The 13766-nt window shown below is 42.3% G+C and overlaps 1 long non-coding RNA gene across 1 annotated transcript in view; it reads right to left on the bottom strand.

Moving 5' to 3' along the window:
* The window catches only part of LOC104982315, a 61625-nt gene that overhangs the window by 16327 nt on the left and 31532 nt on the right, over positions 1–13766 (bottom strand). Inside the window, exon 2 of the long non-coding RNA XR_824501.1 lies at positions 9094–12912. This is a non-coding gene — a long non-coding RNA (uncharacterized LOC104982315). The remainder of the gene's footprint in view (positions 1–9093; positions 12913–13766) is intronic.

Here is a 13766-nt window from a genome sequence, read left to right as displayed (position 1 = left end):
GTTGGGGGCACTTAACCTGGTCCTCAGCAGTCAAGGAAAGCTGCCTGGAGAAGGCTTCATCTGAAGGGAACAGTAGTGGTTGGCTAGGAAGAGAGGGAAGGAAAGAGCTTCCATGCATAGCGCATGGATCGGAGACCATGGAATAGGGGAAGGATGGGGTGGTGCCAAAAGATGAGACCAATACATGAAGGGCCTTTGTGCTACAACAGTGGAAAACCAGCTACCCCACAATTGAGGCAGTAGGTAGGCAGTCAACCAAACAATAATAGTCTCATAAGACAGCAGATTTCTGGGTCCTAAGAGTGTGCTTAAATTATAGGGCTTGAACTTACTGGAAGGCATGATATTAATGAGTTTCTATTCACTTCCAATAATAAAAGAAAAAGGGATTCCTCATGAGCCAACCACACTGGTTTTTTTGGTAGTTGGGATAGCTGCTTTGTTAATTCCCTTTTTTGGACATACTACTCTCTTTTAACCAATAGTGCATTTGTTGGAGCCATGGGGCTGTGTTGTGGTAACATGCATCATTAATAACAAGCTGCAACCAGGTGATCCAGAGCAAGGTTAGGCATGAAAATGCCCAGCTTCGGGGGCTGCATTCATCCTTCCTAATACATTAAAAGCACCATGGAAGATAATGGACTGTATGAAGCTGAGCAGCCCCAAAGAAGAGAAGTACCTCCAAAATATGAGTTGTTTATGGACACTGAATAGGATACCAATTAAGAGCTTGGGTTTAGGAGCCAGACTGCTGTGATCCATCCTGGATCTTGCACTTACTACCTGTGTAATCTTGGGAAATAAAAACCTTTCTTTCTGCACCTCAGTTTCCTATCTATAAAATGGGTATAGTAGCAGTACCTGCTGCATAGGATTGTTTATTAAAATAGACAACCAAGTAAAATACTCCGCCTAGTGCCTGATATACAATGCCCAGCTAACACTGTTAGCTACTGTTGTTAGTAGCACAGATCTCTCAAACCTGTGTTGGGTCAGGTCTATTCTCACCTATTGTTTACATGAATGAAAAATTAGAGACTTGAACACAGAAATGACTTATCCCCGTTAATCCTGCCCCCGGAAGACTGAGGCGACAGGAAACACGACCGCGGTGTCCTGGAAGCCCCAGTTAGTCATGACTGATACAGTTTAGGTCACAGCTAACTGACACTGCCATCACCACAGTGGTGGTATTTCAGTTTCATCTGAGAGGGCTCTCAATTAAATTGGTACGTGAAAGACTCCATCCTGGAAAATATCTCCCATCTATCTAAAGCAGTGTTTCTGTACTCTCTGTCGTCGTTTTTAAATCCCTGAGAGTAACACCACAGTGTTTCATGAGCATTTTCTCAAGACACCTAACAAAAGTTAAGGATGTACCCCCAGATCGTATTTTCCTTACAAACCTGTTATATAATACCATTGCCTGTGAATGTACCCAAACTTCATGCTTAAAAACTTTATAATTGCATTTAGACTCATTTTAAAGCTGGTTTATATTTTTGACATGTTAACCCCTTTGGGGATATTAAGGTTCCAAACAGGTGTAACCCAGTTAATAAAGCAGCTTAAACAGGAGTCCCAGTGCTAACGTTATAGGACCTGGTAAATAACCTCATACCCCCTCCATAGCATTTATGACCTCACCGTCGTATTTCCTGCAGATCAAGCCCAGAAGCTAGATTTTAAAACTAGCTGTGGATTCAGAAGAGGATTCATAAACCCCCTGCACAGTCTGCTGATGACTGGTGGGGAGGCAGGTTCTTTCATCGGTCTGCTTTACATTTTAATAGCGCAGAAAATAACAGGTTAGAGTGGTGCTTTGTAACTACCCTCCCTTGCTCCTGGCAAATTAATGAAAGCCCAATCAACTCCCTACTTTAGTATCTGGGTATCTGTTAAGCAGCACTGGGCTGGAAGAGGTGAGCATGGTGGGGTACTGGGGAGGTGGGCAGAGGGGTAAGGGTGGGGCAGCTGTGTGTTCAAAGGCAGGGCAACAGGAAATGGCCTGGCAGGTTTGGGAAGCAACACGCTGAGTCCTGCTGGAGTGTAAAGATGAGAGGGGACAGTGGCAAGGGAAAAACTCAGGTTATTTAACTTTTCTTTCCCTCTGAAAATTCACTCAAATAGGATGCCTCTTCTGAATACTGGTATTACTAGAATATTAACTTAGGTTGTGTTACACTTTTTTCAGTATGCTAATCTTTCCATTTCAAAGCACTGGGTGGCTACGCTTCTAAAATACTATCGCATCATTGGCTACGAGCAGAGAATTCAGGACAGAGGTGACACTGGACCACAGGGTGAGTGTCCCGGAGGAGGTCTGGGCGGGAACGTGCTCTGCAAGCAGCTAGTCAGCTAACAAGCTTCCTGTGAGTAAGGCTCTCCCCCTCTGCCCGGTCTCAGGAATGCCCTCTCATTCCTTTCAGAGGAGCTAATGGCTTTAAAATTCTAGCCCCAGATCCAGAGTCTGATGAGCTTCATCCAGGGTCTTAACAGCCTGGACAGACCTGTCTTCCCGGATTTCTGAGAAAGAGGTGAATACTGACCTACACTCAATGTTCTAGACTAAAATCGCAGGTTTAGGATAAAGAAAAAAAAAACTTCTATATAATCTAATAAAATCAACATTTTACAGACAGAAAATTGAAGCCTGGATGGGGAAAAAAGACACAGTACAAAAATGAAACGGCAGTTTATTTCTAGTGGTGACCATGAGTCAGTCTTTTAACGCAGGCTGTGCCTTTCTCCATCAGCTACTTGTACGCTGCCCCAAGAGGCAGATGCTGTGTATCAGTCGGCAGTGAGCACACAGCTGCAAACCCATCTCTAAGTTGGGATGCCATTAAGCACCAAAAACCAAGGGAATTTAAGGTGCTCATCATTGAGGCTGGAAGAGAGGTGGCTAAGCTCCTTGACCTAAGGTTTATTTGTTCTCATCACTTGCCGTGAACCAGGGACACTCAAAGACGAATGTTAGGAGGGCGGGTCTGGGACAGGGCAAAGCGACCTGCATGCCGAGGACTCTGGTGGCAGAGACTGACAGCAGCCACTCAGGAAAGTGGCCGACTCCGGCAAGCGCCGATCCTCAAAGCCCACTGCGGCCCAGCCAGTCCCCTCACCAGCTCTGCCAAGGCCCATCCACCACACACTTCCACCAGCATCTCGGTGTCTACTGAGTGGCCTTTCTGTCCCTTTGCAGTTCCAGCCGGAAGAATAAAAAGCAACTGTAGTGGAAGACGGAGCTCACAGAGCACGGTGCACCCATCGTGATGTGAATGACCATCATAATCCCGACAGAGCAAACTATATTCATGAAATTAAAGGACCAAAACCAGGCAGTTTCTCTTGGTATCTATTAGGGTGTTCACTATTTTACTGTATTAATATAAATTGCTAAAAGTTTCCTATTGTTTAGTCGCTAAGTTGTGTCCAGCTCCTTTGAGACCCCATGGACTACAGCCCACCAGGCTCCTCTGTCCATGGGATTCTAGAAATCAAACCTGCAAATTACAGAAAAAACCCAGAATGAAACAAAATATCTTTGAGTCCCAGATTTGAATTCAAACAATGATTTAGGAGTATAAAAGTTATCAGATGAATAGGTAGACGATAAAGGAAAGAGTGGTAAAATATTAATTGCAGAATCTAGTTGGGATATATATGGGGGTTAACTGTAAAATTCTTTCAGCTTTGCTGTGTGAGATTTTTTTACAATAAGATGCTAACTTATAAGTATTTTCATAACCTTCACTTGGGTGCTAATATCCACCAAAACTCATGGACTCCTACAGCTCAATTTAAGAGTACAAGCTCTTGAAATATAAAATAAAAGCAGCACCAAAAAATCAATTGGGGAAATATAGACGACTCTGCACACAATGTTGAGGGATTGACTTTGTCAAAAAACCCATCTGGATCCATTTGGTGGATTTTATATAAAAAATGTTTTTTAAAATTTCTCATTAGATGAATATTGTCTAACTTAAGGTGGGAAGGAATTCCTAAGCCCAAGGTAACAGAAGTCACAAAGAAAAAAAAAAAGACAAAAATCATTTCATTGTCAGCTAAATAAAATGTAAAGTTTCTGTACTTCAAAAAATCATAAGCAAAATAAAAAATCAAAGAAGCTGGGAAAAATATTTGCCACAAATGTCACATACACATAAAAGACTAAATATATTACAGAACAATGCAAATGCATTATAGAACAATTACACCCCAGTAGAAAAGCTGGTAATGGATGTGAACAGAACATTTACAAAAGTAAATAATGGACTAATCAGGACATAAAGAAGGTAAACTTTACTGACAGCTAATAAAAATGCCACATGCCTGACAGAGTATTCATCAAATAGCTGTTGAGTAAATCAACCAAAAATAATGTAATGTTTTTTGCCTAAAGATTCAAAAATAGATAAAACTGTGTATAACTTGATACAGATTTTTCCAGAAAACAAACAGGCAAAGGATAACAAGAATCTTTAAGAGTTCAGCTCTTTGTGACTTAAGTTCACTGCAAGGAATCTATCCTGAGGAAATCACTGAAAATTTGTCCAAGACACATGTACAGGTTAACTATTGTCACAGCAAAGGAACTTCAAAAAACAAAAAAGCAACCTACTAAATGGGAGAAAATATTCGCAAATGATATGGACTGATAAGGGATTAATATTCAAAACATATAAACAGCTCATACAACTCAACATCAAAAAGACAACTTGATTAAAAAAATGGGTAGAAGACCTGAATATACATTTTTCCCAAAGAAGACTTACAGATGGCCAGCAGGTACATAAAAGATGCTCAGCATCATTAATTACTAGAGACAAAGAAATCAAAACAACAATGAGATATAACTTCACATCTGTCAGAGTAGCTATCATCAAAAAGTCTACAAATAGCAAATCTGGGGAAGGATGTGGAGAAAAGGGAAGCCTTGTACACAGCTGGGATGTAAACTGGTGCAACTACCATGGAAAACAGTATGGAGGCATCTCAGAAACACTAAGAACAGAACCACCGTATGATCGAGCAATTGCACTCCTGGGTATATATCCAAAACAATAAAAAAGAAGAACACTAATTCAAGAAGATGTATGTACTCCAATGTTCATAGAGCACTATACACAAAAGCCAAGATGTGAAAGCAACCCAAGTGTCTATCAACAGATGAATGGATAAAGAAGATGTTTGGGGTATGTGTGTGTACACACACACACACACACACACACACCACACACACCCATATATACACATACATATACTCAATGGAATATTACTCAGCCATAAAAAAGAACGGAATTCTAACATTTGCAACAGCATGGGTGAACCCAGAGAGTATTACGCTTAGTGAGATAAGTCAGAGCAAGACAAATGCTGTATGTTATCATTTATATGTGGATCTAAAACAATAAAACAAATGAATATGTATAGCAAAAGAGAAAGACTCACGATACAGAAAATAAACCAGCGGGTACTGGTGAGGAGAGGGAATGTGGGGAGGGGCAAGATAGCTGTATAGGATTAAGAGACACAAACTACCTTTCATAAAATAGAGAAGTAACAAGGATACATTATACAGCACAGCGTGATACAAAATATCGCCATTATTTTGTAGTAACTTTAAGAGAAGTATAATCTATAAACATTTTGAATCACTATGTTGTACACCTGAAACCAATAAAATATTGTAAACTATATTATTATAAATCAATTATTAAAAAACTTTTCAGGAAGATTCTAGTCAAGATATAATTAAAAGTTTATACTTAGAAAAGGATAATTATTGTAATGTTAAGATGGCTTTTAAAAAACTGGAAGCAAACTGAATACACCCAAATTAGAGAACAATGCACCATTAAAAATGTTTTTAAAGCATTTTAAAGCACATGGAGAGGATGTGCATTTAACGTGGGATATAAAAATGCCTGTATATAAAAATCATCTGTACGACGATGCTGCTCTTGCAACTCTGTGTGCACGCGCACATACGTGTGCATGTTCTGGAAAATACTGCAAGGAAATAAAAATATGCAAATATTAAAAGCACTTTGGGTGATGGAATCAGAAGAAAATTAGTATTTCTTCTCTATTTTATTCTACAGTTTAAAAGAAGTTTCAGGGAAAACTTTTAAATACTGTATAAACAATTTAAAAGACTGATCTGCTACTTGAGAAACAAGTCTTCACACAAGTCAAGACCACCACCGACTTCAGGCCGTTGCTGCTAACCCACATTTCAAGGTCCAACCCCATAGAAACCACCTTTGTGCTTGCTCGGCTCTTACGCCTCCGCCTGTTCTGTCCATGTGACTGTCACACGTCCAAATGTCGCTGTGTCTTCCCCTCCAACCTGTTTTTCCTCTCGGATTTCATTCTGTGGTGAACGATACCACTTAATAACCTAAGCCACTAACCTGACTTCACCTTTCCCCTTTTTTCACCTCGCGGATCTCTCTGGAATCCACTGCCCTTGGCGTCATCATTACTTCACTGAACAACCAGAGGAGCTACCTTTCCATCTGGTCTCCTTGCCTCTTGCCCAACCCATCCCCCTGCCCCAACACACACTCACACACACACACACACACTCCCTTCAGCACAGCCCCATGATGTGTCTTAAGTGCACACATCTGGCCTCATCACCCTCCTAGATGGACACCTTCAGGCTAACACGGCACAGCGGGATAGATCCCTGTATCAATGGCTCTTCCTGCTTCATCTTCTCTTGCTCTTCCTTTCCCCACACCTTCCACTGTACATACTGCTCTGAGCCTCTCTTCTTCCTCTCTTCCTCTGCATCCACTCTTCCTCCTGCCCGAAGCCCTCACCATAATGCCTGCCTCCCTGGTCCAGCTCACTCCTTAAAGGCTGTCCTTTAAGGATCAATTCGGACGCCATTCCATCAGGAAGACTCACAGATGGTGGCTGAGTGTTTGAAGGTCCCGCACATACGCTATTTTTATGCAGCCAGAGCACTAAACCGTACGTTGTGAATCTGCTTTTGTAGCTAGACTGTGCGCACCTAGCAAAGTAGGTCCTCAGAGCTTGTAGAAGGAATTAATACATGTTTCCACCACCTAAAACAGAATTCCCTAGTTTCATCTTGAAAGACAGCCCAACCAAAGATTTCATAACTTCCCTCAGCCACTTGTTTACTTTATCATCTTGGCAATCGAGATAGTCTTTCTTATCTATTAATCAACAAAGAAGTATATTTATTATACACCTTATGTCCTGACAACTCTGGTTTTATTTGAATCTATTGATTCTTGCGGAAGCTCTCATGTACGTGTTACACATGTGCCTACACAGGACAGCCATCAAAGGATCACAATTCACTGAAAGCAAGCAGTGTGCCACAAAGATAAATCACACTGTTACTACTTAAAGACCTTTAGCAAGAAATCCCTTAGCCTTTTGGAGACTAAAACCTCCAGTTACTTTATCTTTTGCTAGAAGAGTATATAACTTTCTGTTGCTTGCATATCAGAGCTCTCCACAACTACCCCAAATCTTTTTTCAAATGTGACTCAGGTTGCACACAAGAATGAGTCTGACTAATGCAAGCCTTATTTTCTTACCCTTTTATGTCATACTCCTTTTAAACACTCCAGAATCATGTCCATTTTTTCCCACGTCAGCCTTACAGTACTGACAAATTTAGTTGACGGGCAAGAAGGGCTACATCTTTCTTGTGGTATTTTGTGTGTACTCAGCTAAACTACCTTATATATACCCCAGCAAATACCTTCTGCTAATGTAGAATCATTTCTCCAATTTGTTTCAACTATTATTATTTGTATTTCTGGGGTTCAGATACTGGCAGTCCTACCTGGCTTGGTAACACACACAATGGAAATCAAAAAGGAAAGCAAAGAGGTTTCATTCCGTGTCAGGAAAACTCTCCTCAACTGTTGAACGTTGAATCCTCTAGTCTCCACCAGAATTCACAACGTACTTGACGAATATCCAAGGTTAAACACTTAGGGATTCTGGAGGTTCTGATATTAATGATTCTCTTTATTTAATATCAGTCACATACTCTCTACTCTTCCTCCTTTTCTCGGACTCTGCACCCCCACATAGCGACCATGGAGAATGACTTCTTTTCAACTTAGATGCCTTGTATTTTAAGTCTCAGTGTTTGCTGGGGAATGGCAGTGCCACCGTGAGGTCTCACTCTTGGTGGAGTCCTTAACCTGGGGCCTGCAGACGAGCGCCACTGTGGCCGTAATAGTCTGGAGAATGTGGGCAAATGTGGGCGTGTAAGTGTGGTAAGAGGATTCATGGCTTCCATCACATTCTCAAAGGGGCCCAATACACCCTGGAAGGGTTAAGAACCCCATCTCTAAGGCATTCAGACATAAAGCAGTGAACAGAATAAACCGTGCCAGCATGGCTAAGTCAACTTTTTTCTCATCCATCTCCAAAAAGAATGAGAAACTCTCTAATAATTATATAATAAACCACCGCTCCTTGAGGGTGTGATCTGGTGGATCCATCATATATGAGATTATACAGAGGCCAAAATCTAACTAACACTTCAAATATCAATCACTTCAAACACCTCAGTTTCTACTTTTATCCAAGTTCAGCATATTTTCGTTGTCCTCTTGAAACCTTTAGCTGATTTGACAATGCTGCTTTAAAACCAAAACGCCATGAATCAAGTTTCTCTGCACATATATTATGTTACTAGTCAAAAATTTATGCTTTAACTATTAGCAATTATATTATTTTTGCTGGAATATACTATTACCTTCCATTCCTGTGTTTTAAATAAATTACCCCCCAAAATCACTTAATACAAATATGTCAAAATCAAAATTGCCTCCATGTCAACAAGCTGCAAAAATCTATTCTATGCAAATAAATCCCAACTCTTCACTTTCATTGTTGTCTACAGGTTATGCTGTCTTTTATACTATCACTGCACCCAGTGTATTTTCTACAGGTCAATATAAACTGTAGTGTAAATGTGCCAAGAAAGAATGCTGTTTAAACTGTGTCCTTGGATAAAATGCTCTTTAGAAACGGAGAAGCAAAAACCCACAAAAATCAGAAACTGCTGCCATCAGTACTCACCACTGAAAGGCCACACAAGGGATCCCCAGGAACAGGCTGGACTTGTCTGGAGGCAAGGGACTGAATTCCATTAGGAGAGCAGGCAAGTAGAAACAGCAAGTGCCAACACTACCTTTCTCCAGCTCATCTCATTTGCAGACACACAGATTTTGGAATCCTCCAGGACTAACAATGAAAACCACACTAGGTTGTTTTCTCCAATTCCTATGAAATGAGTCAGGAGGTCAAACAACTTCTCCACTCGGGAGAGACAACAATTTCTGAAGCTGCACTCACTGTTTCCAGTAACTGGATTCCTTCTCTTTCCCCTCTAGATAAAAGTACTGCCAATCATCTGTGGAGAGCCCACTGGGTTCTGAATGAGACACATCACAGATACTGCCAGAAGGGTTAGTATCCTTCATGGGGTAGTTTCCCCTTGCAGATAGTCAGGAAGACAAAAATCCAGTTAGGAGTAACACGTGGATGAAGTTTCTTCAGTTAAAAAGAGTTGGCAAAACTTTTTCTTTGTTGAAACCATATAGTCATTTCCTTCACACAAGAAGATGGGAGTGATAATTAAAATAAATACAGATGGGCAGTAACTGCAGTAACTGGGCTTTTTAAACTTTTAAAAGCCCCTTACAAATGGCTTCCGTCAGTAAAATAGCCTTTCTTCCTCAAAGGGACTAGTATATTCAAAAGATTCAAGGATTATTCAATTAATCCAGGTTCTGAAAACCTTTCACAGGCTTCTATGAGTCCTGCAGTTCCATCCACTAAATCATACAAAGCAGAAGTATTTAAGAGCTTGCTAGCAGTCCTCTGAATCCATGACTCAAAAGAGGATGAGCCCTGGGTTAGCAACAATCTTCAGAATCCACCACCTACTCACCACACGTAACATTTCTTGTAGTTAGCGACCTTCTTCACAGGAGATCAATCAGCTACTAGCAACGAATCCGTAATTCCAAGGACTCCTACAGTGTAGGCAAGTACTAATATTCGGGCGTGTGTCGCCACACGCAGGCACACAGACCTTCCGCGACAGCGCGTCAGGAGGAGACTGGAAGTACTTTTGCTTTCTGTATCGAGAGTACTTTCTTTCCTTTTAAAGAGGAGGTTTCGTTTTGATCTTGAGACATTCTCTCTGATAAAACCACCAACTGAAAACCTGCCATTATAAATGAGGGATTTCACAACATTCATTCCAAAAAAAAACCGTGGCTATTCATTTCTGGAAGTGACTCACTGCAGAAGAATCACTGGCAGTGGAGGGAGCGTTAATTTTTAGAAGACAGCCCGCCCTCTGAGAAGTGAGCAGAAACCTCAGCGCCGGCGGCAGCCACGTGCCTTGCAGACCCCCCATCACAGCTTCCTGAATCACCACCACCAAGATGACGCGCGATGACCAATTTCCTCTTGTAACTCCCTCAGTACACAAAAATCCTTCGGTCTGTACGCCCTGAATATTCCCCTGCTCCGGCGCAAAGGTTCAAAGAAATCTGAGCGATGGCAGCAACACTTCTCCACCTGTCAACGCTCAGCTGCCGGCGAGTAACCAGCATATGGATACTCACTTCCTGTGAGTATTTCTAAAAGAGCTTATGATATTTCCTTTGGAGAAAAAAAGAAAGTGGGGAGGAAAGCACGACGGGGAGGAGAAGTAACTCCAACAAGCCTGCGGAGCTAAGAGCAGGCAACGTGATCGCTGTTTACCAGCCACGCCTAATTTTAATTTGGTTTCTCAACCCCTGTGTAATTAAGACAGCCAAGAGAGAACAGCATCAGGAGAAAGAAAAAAAAAGACATTTCACAAATGCTTAGACCTTCCGTGCGCGTGACCAGAAAAGTAATTTTAAGATTCAAGTGAACCAATCTGAAGCTGTTTAGGGCATTAACCCTTCAAGGAAAAAAAGAGTTATTTTTTTGTTTGTCCCTAGATTTCAAATATGGAAACCATCTTCCCCACCCTGGGTGCTGAGAACACCAAAGGCACAGCCTCCGGGTGCCATCCCCATGGTCTGTGAGGAGAGAGAACATTTTCAGATTTGTGATGGGGGCAGAAAAACACGTATCTTAACACCGTCACATGAATACTGACCACGTGATTTTTGCACCAAAGCACCCCTTGAAAACCAACCGTGAAGGGCTAAAATATGACCTTTTGTATTTCTCTTGTCTTTAACCAAACCTGATCACTTCAGAGAAGAGTTTCTTGACAACTGGGCAAACTAAGAAAAACTGCTTTTATCCCATCTTAAACGTCAGAGCTCGTTTTCTGACGGGACGAGTAGACATTTTGCTAAGAGATGAGCTTAAAAAAAAAAAAGCCTGCCCTTTATTTTCAGGCTGTTAACGTGCTTCTATTTAGGTACGAATAGGGGGGCACGGGAGTGGAGGAGCTCATGAAGGCAGGAGGAGAAAAGCACAAGCTTCCACTTAATGGGGCTGAAGAAGAAAAATAAACAGATCTAATGTGTTCACGTTATCTGTTATACAGCACCACTAAGCCCTCAATTTCTAATGTAGCAACACTGACATTTCTACTCTAGCGTCTGTATTTCTCATTTTTTGAACACTCAAGATAAACACAAAGAATATATGTGCAAAATTTAATAAAACCATCTGTGTATTATATTCTTGAGGGAAATTTTCATGAATGTGAAATGTTTTTATACTTTTACCAAAACTGATGTTTTAAAAAGAAGAGTATGGAAACCATTTGCATGGTGTGAATATAACCTTCAAATTGAGGATGAGTTAAAAAAAAACAGCATCAATAAACATCCTTAAGGATTTCATTAAAAACCAACTATACTACTGAACAGTCATCTCTCTGCCCTCACTCCCAAGACCTCATCATGAATTTGCTCGCTGTCAAGAGGCCCTCTCTGTATGACGTCTAAAGATTAACCCTACATGGAGGGCAGTTTTAAATATCTACAATTTAAAAAACCTTATTGATACTGAGCTTGGTGAATGATTAGAGGCCAGACAACTACCCGAATGTTAGATCAGCTAATTTCCCCTCCCACTGTGTCACGCACATACACATGCTCGAAGTTCTCCAAGGTTCTGAGCAGTGTGTTCCTGCTTCAGACCGTGCTGTATATGAGAGTTCCTCTGAAGTCCTGGGTGACCCATGCAGAGGTTTCAAAAAGAGAAAGGAAAACAGAGCGAAACAGAATAAAGATGACAAAAAATACATGCTGGGGGGCCAGCAGGGAGAATATGAACTGAACAGGTGTGGCTGCTAAGGAGAAGGCACTGCCCCCTGGGAACTCCTTTGAATGGGGAAGGTGGCGGGGACTGTTTCTAAGGTGGGCATTTAGAATGTGATTAAGCTATAGAGACTGTCCGGGTCCTGTTCGGATTCACTGTGCTGTAGACATCCCACAAGCCCAAGTTGAAAGAATCAGTGTTTGCTCTCCAGACCTCTGGGACCACTATCACCCAGCCCCCACCTCCCCAAACAAAACAAAACCGTGTCACAAATCCTCATGGTTAACGTTTACTCAGTGCTTCCTTTTAAACAATGGCAAGGGGTGCACCCTTTAGTGATCCTTTTATAGAAAGGAGCGGGTGTGGCCCCACACAGAAGGGCACTTGACCCAACACGGGAGGTTGAGAGGCCTGGCATTCGAGTTTCACCTCTTCCCCGGGTGACACTTCTCTCTGGTCCAGGTCACCCAACCCTCTTTCAGCCAGTTTACTCACCTGTGGTTGACAGCCGCCTGACCCCAGGGCTGGTTTAGGCACCACCTATGGGGTCGCACAGAGAGCAGCAGCAGCAGCAAGGGCGTACACAGATCTGTTCGTTTGATCCTCGCAGCAGCCCTGCAAGTTCAGTTCTCTGGTTATTCCCATCCTATAGATGAGGATGCAGCTAGCCTGGTGGCTCCCGGCAAATGCAAGACTCAGGTTCAATCCCTGGGTCAGGAGGATTTCCTGGAGGAGGAAATGGCAACCCACTCCAGTATTCTTGCCTGGGAAACCCCATGGACAGAAGAGCCCGGTGGGCTACAGTCCAGGGGGTCACAGCAGAGTTGGACACGACTGAATGACTGACCACGCCTCCACAGATAAGCACACTGAGGGACGTTTAAGGGCTTGCCTAGGGTCACACAATCAGCAGGCAGTGGAGCCAGGGTTCAAAGCCAGGGAGCCGCACCTTGACTGCTCTGCTCTGAGCTTTCCAGAGGCCGCCCTTCGTGCCAGGCTGCCTGTGTGTTAGGTAAAACTGCCTTGGAGACCACTACTTGAGACAGATTTTCACTCATGCCACATGCAAATACATTCTCTGCAGAACTTAAAGAAAACTAGTGACAACTAAGTACCGGTAACTTTAACACATTAGCTTGTTGTCTGAGAACAGCTTCGTGTAATTTGCAAACTACTTCTTTGCAAAATTTGTGATACTGAGTTTTGGAGGCAGAAGGGATCTAGAGACCAGGTTTTCAATCAGAGTGGTGGAGGGAAGCTCCCAGCCCAGAGGGAAGGCTTGCCCTCCATCACTGGCCGCCCGGAACTGGGGAGCGCTTCTTGGGAGTTTTGACCTGTCAGGCATCCACTCACTCCTGTGATGCATGCATGTGTAACATCAGTCCTCAGAAATGTATCAGTTAAACATTTTCTTCTCACTACAAGCTCCTCAGGCTTTAAAAAGAGAGGAGAAAGATGAAGGAAAAAAA

The sequence above is a fragment of the Bison bison genome, unplaced genomic scaffold (genome assembly GCF_000754665.1).
Source record: "Bison bison bison isolate TAMUID 2011002044 unplaced genomic scaffold, Bison_UMD1.0 scf7180017864530, whole genome shotgun sequence".
Lineage (NCBI taxonomy): Eukaryota > Metazoa > Chordata > Mammalia > Artiodactyla > Bovidae > Bison > Bison bison.
This window is presented reverse-complemented; position numbering and strand designations above follow the sequence as displayed.